The sequence below is a fragment of the Hipposideros armiger genome, unplaced genomic scaffold, assembly GCF_001890085.2.
Source record: "Hipposideros armiger isolate ML-2016 unplaced genomic scaffold, ASM189008v1 scaffold_86, whole genome shotgun sequence".
NCBI classification, from domain to species: Eukaryota; Metazoa; Chordata; class Mammalia; order Chiroptera; family Hipposideridae; genus Hipposideros; species Hipposideros armiger.
The window spans coordinates 654309-659480 of NW_017731436.1; the positions used below are offsets into that span (position 1 = coordinate 654309).

The window sequence follows — 5172 nt, forward strand, 5'->3', positions numbered from 1 at the left end:
ATTGTTGGTGAAAAGCAGGTCGTCTAACTTTTTCACGCAGCCTTTTCAGCACTTCCAAATAGTAAACTTGGTTAACTGTCCAGCTGATACAAATTCATAATGAATAACCCTCTGCTATCAAAAAAGGTTAGGAACATCATTGCAACTAGTTTAGGAACTTAATTGTCAGGACTTTTTATAGAGCAACAAAAGAATGTAGCTCAGGGCAGAACCTTGGGGAATGCTGGCATTTAAGGGATAGAGGTGGGAGCGAGCAGAGGCGAGAAACAAGGATTGGTGGGAGGGGAGAAAACCCAGGATAGATGTAATTCCAAAGAAGCTGATGAAGGGCAAGTTTCCAGGAGCAGCAGGGGGTCCTCACCATTGTTAAAGGCTGCAGCGCTGCGCGGAGGTCTGGCAGGAATGTGCTGCATTGGGACTCTGGGAGGTTGTGCTTCCCCTGGGAGCAGTTTGAAGGAGTGCTGGGGCCAGTCTGTAAGGCCCTGTGGAAACAATGGGCAGCGAGGAAGGAAGGCAGCAAAGCCATGAATAGTGAAAAGAATTACGGACCTTCAGGTATAGAAGCAAACTGTCACCATCATACTAAGAATAGCCTGAACACCAGCCCTGGGATGCGGAGATGCCAGTTACCCTAGAAACCCCGAGAAGGGTACCTTAGCAACATGTAACAAGCTGCTGTATTGTGCACGGTGCCTAAGATGCTTCTGGATCCATTCTGCTTCATGGGAAAGATGTTGTAAACCAAAGGTCTTGACAGTGAAATCACTTCGTAGCTCACTTCGTAGCCTCTCTAGAACAACAAAGGGGATGGCAGCAACCAGCATAATTTATTAGAAAGGTTCCATATGGGACAAGAAAATGTTTGTAAACCCATTTGACTACAGGGCACATACTTTCTTGTCTGGTTTCCCTACCTCTTTGTCAGGTTCTCTTGGGATGAGGACACACACAAAAAAAAAACCCCAAAAAACTCAATAGACAATGAGAGGAGAGAGAGAGGGAGAAGGCATGTAGTTAGAAAGTGTGCCAGGCACTGCTCTTCCTTCATCTTAGCCGCATCGCATTAGGATGACATACCATCTATGTTATCAGAATAGACACGGTCTGACAATTAAGTTTGTGAACTTGTTGCAACAATGTTGCTAATCTTTTTTGATATCAGAGGGATTATTCATTATGAATTTGTATNGCGTAGAGGTCAAAAGGACATAGTCCTGGAAGGAGAACTTTGAAACTGCCAGAAAGGGACTTCTCTGAGACTTCTAAGATGGAAGGAAGTAACTGGAAACTCCAATACCAACAAAATTTCTCAGAAAAACATACACCCTAATTCCTTCCAACCCAGAGAGCTTGCTTCTATTTTTACATTTCAGCACATCTGGGTAAATCTTGTGTTAAAACATAAGTGTTTAAAGTAATAAACTCTGCACTACAACAAAAAAATTGGATGAGGCAGAAAAAAATTAATCCAGAATGTTCTTGTCATTTTCCCCAAGTGACTTTTTCTTGCCTTTTTTAAACACTAAAAAATAACTTTTTAGTATTTTAATTAAAAAAAATACATGTGCGTTGAAAAAATATAAGGAAAAAATATTACACATAAACATCAAAAATAGAAGTGTTCCAATTCCCATCATCTTAATCATTAACATTGTTACCTATCCTTATATAATTCATTTATGCATACATACACATATATCTGTATCACTTAATAAAAATGGAATCGTATCATGCATGCTTTCGTACTGTATCTTTTTTTATAATCGTAGTGTTTTTCCTCTTAACCCCCCACCCCTACTCTTTCCAAGGTAACCAGTGTTCACAATTTGGTATATGTCCTTCTCCAGGCTCATGTGATGATAAGTAAACATATATACACACATACAGAGGGTGCTAAAAAAAAATTATACACATTTTAAGAAAGGAAAAAAACTGTATTAAAATTGTAATAATATATACCGATAACAAAAGATGAATCCAAGTCCTGTTTGACTTCTGCAATTACAAGAGGTGTTCAAAGTAGTTACCATCAGCGTAATTCTAATAGTTATTTTCTTTCTTAAAATGTATATGTTTTTTGGCACTCTGTAGATACGGCCCATATTCCAATTTCATCGTTTAACAATGTCCTTTATAGTTAGTTTCTCCCAGTTCAGGATCAGACATGGCACAGTCATTAAGCCCCTTGAGCCTCCTTCAATATAGAACGGTCCCACCCTCTTTTAGTTTCTTGCTCTCGGCATTTTAGAACATCATTATAGGCCATATTTTGTACAGTGTCACTCAATTTGGGTTTGTCTGGTGTTTCTTCACAATAAAATCCAGGACAGGGCTCTCAGCAGGTTTCAGCCATGTGCACGCAGGCAGCCTTGCTGAAGTCACAAGATAATTGCCTGGGCCAGGCCCCCGGCTTCTGGGCCCACAGTTCCTCACACACTGATAAGAGCGTTTTTTCAAGAAGCATGTCCATGCTGCTTCCCCCTGCAGGTGCTGGATAAACCTGGAATGTGCCTGACGTCCAAGCCAAAACTGACTCCCGAAATACAGACAGACACTTGTTAGTGGAGAGGCAAAAAAGCATGCACTCAGTTTTCAAGAAGAAAAAAGTATGCTTCTTGAGAGGTACAAAGGCTCCCAAACCATTTTTTGATGACATATCAAGTGTGCTCCAAAACAGTAAACATTATGGTCAAAGGAGAAGCTTCCTATCGGTGATGAGAAATAATTTTACCGCAACGAAAAGTAAACCCTGGCGGAGACCCCAGAGAGCCCAGCGCTGGGTTGTCGAGTCTGGTTCCAAAGGTAAGAGCCCAGCTTCTGTTTTCAGAATGCCCACATCTGGAAAGCCATCGCCCNCGCCTCCCGCTCCTCCTCCCGGCGAATCGCCGCGCCGGCTTGGCCCGGCCCCCACCCCCGCGCCCTCCAGGCCGACCCCGCCGGTCCCAGAGAGGGCGCTGGGCTCCCTCGGGCGCCTCCCGAGGACGGCGCGGCCGCGCCGCGGCGTGCGCTCTCCGGCGCCTTCTGGCCGCCCCTCGCTTCGGTCTTTCGGGCTTATTCCCGGCAGCTGCCACAGCCTCGGGACACACATTCCCACCCAGCAACACGCAAGCCCGTTCTTGCGATTCCCGGGGACCTGAAACCCGAGCGGAGAGGTGACCCTCCCCCCAGAGGGGCGCGTGGTCGAGTTCGGGGGGACTCGACTGCTGCGCAGGAATGGGGCGGGCTCCCCGGCGACGGGATGGGGAGGCACGGCACGAGACAGGCCGGACTCCGGGATGGGGGCCGCGCGCGGGGGTCTCGGGGCCGGGTTTCCAGGATTCCTGCGGGGAGAGGGGCGGAGCGGCGCGCTTGCGTCCCGCCTGAGCCCCGTGGCAGTCGCGCTCCGCGTGGGCTGCTGCCTCTCGGGCCCGCTCTCACTTCTCCGACACGGGCGCTCACAATTTGCTCGCTTTATTTCTCTCCTTTTCCCTGGAGCTCCACGGCGGCAGAGGGACCGCCCGCGCGTCCCCGCCCAGCCAGACAATCCCCGCCTGTCGGCTCCTGTGCTCGCCCCCTCCCTGGCTTTGCCGCAGGGTCTGCGCCTTCGGGTCGTGGACACAGCTCGTGGGCAGCAGAGAGCGAAGGCAGCCGGGCGGCGACGCTCGGTTTTCCGAGCCCCACTTTCCTTTCATGGCCCACTGGGATGTGTAGTTCTTCCTCTCTCCGGCCGGCTCCGAGAGGAAACACGACTTGGGGACCCAAACACTACAAATCCCTGCATCCCCCGCGACGAGGGCGAGCGAGGCATGGTGCTGGGCATCTCTGGTGCTCCGTGGTTGGAAATGGGAACGAACAAAGGGAATGGTGGGGAACGGCTGTGCCTTCTTTGTGGGGGTATTTACACGTTACCCATGTTCTTTTCTAATCTTCACTATTGTATCCAGTTTAGCGAACGCTCAACTGCTTGCCAGGGATCACAAAGCCCCCCGGTGGTAGAGATGGGATTGAACCCAGAGTCGAGAGAATTTCTCTTAGAAAACTTCGGTAAGCAGCGTCAAAGGGAGATGAGATTGGCTTATCCAGGAGAGAAAAAGAATTGGGACCAGTTGGGAAGATCTTCCTGTAGTAAGGAAAACGTGGTGGGATGGCCATTAGAGAATGACATGCAATTATAAAGAGTTAAGGGGGAAAAAAATGAATTTACAAGCGTCCATTGCAAAGCAGGTTAGGGGAATGGATCAGATCTTGTACAGTTAGAATTGGGTTCCAGTAGTTTTAGCTATTTCATGATGGATGAGCATATTATGGGGACAATTAAGTACTTTATGGCTGCACTATTTTAAAACAAAAACAACTGGCAAGCGTCAGATGTTTCAAGTGAAAGCTCTCATAGGCTTACCTGTCCTTTAACTCACGGGATCAATGCGATGTTATTTTTATGCAATTTATTATAAGCACTTTTCGGGGGTGTCCAGTTAATATACTAGATCCATTGAATTAATGGCTTAAAAAAAGACTCTCGTTCTTGCTCTCAATTAAGAACTAATTTTTCTGGCATCTTGGTTATGCTTTTTAAAAGTCTTCTGTTAGAGAGAGATGCATACTAAAGTATTTGCATGTGCTTTGAAACAAAATTGACAAACTGTTGCAAATTAGTCATCCATTGCAGTAAATTAACACAAAGTTAGCAGCTTAAAACAATACAGATTTATTATCTCACAGTTTCTGTGGGTCAGGTGTCCATACACCTGGATCCTCTGCTCAGGGTCTCACACCTGCCATCGAGGTGTTTGCCAGGCTGCGTTCTCTTCCTGAACATGGCAGAGAAGTTACAATCTAGTTCAGGAAACAAGATCGAGACAAATGAGAAAGAAAATAATATAATAAAAATAACTATCTTTTCTGGAGTATCTTCTCATGTTAGCCAATAGCCTATCTTGGTTCTTTATATGTTTAGCTCATTAAATCCAGAGGACAAACCAGATGAGACAAGGATTATTATCTTAATTTCACAGAGGAGGAAACTGAAGACCAGAGAAGGTAGGTGATTTGCCCAAGGTTTCACAGCTAGTATGTACCCAAGTCAGGATTCCAGGCCAGGTAGGTATGTCTGATGCCCAGTTTTTCTACTCTAGCCAAATACACAATGGAAAGAGTACACCGTGTCTGACTAACTGCCAACTGAGTAAAGAC

At 46.4% G+C, this 5172-nt stretch overlaps 1 long non-coding RNA gene across 2 annotated transcripts in view; it reads left to right on the forward strand.

Annotated features, from left to right (window-relative positions):
* The window catches only part of LOC109383596 (uncharacterized), a 12620-nt gene extending 7454 nt beyond the window's left edge, over window positions 1–5166 (forward strand). Inside the window, exons 1-3 of one of the 2 annotated variants that reach the window (XR_002124228.1) lie at window positions 2927–3152; window positions 3924–4023; window positions 4937–5166. This is a non-coding gene — a long non-coding RNA (uncharacterized LOC109383596). Of the gene's footprint in view, window positions 1–2926; window positions 3153–3923; window positions 4024–4936 lie in introns of those variants that run through there. The other variant, XR_002124229.1, reaches the window with a different exon arrangement.
* Window positions 5167–5172: the final 6 nt, after the last annotated feature.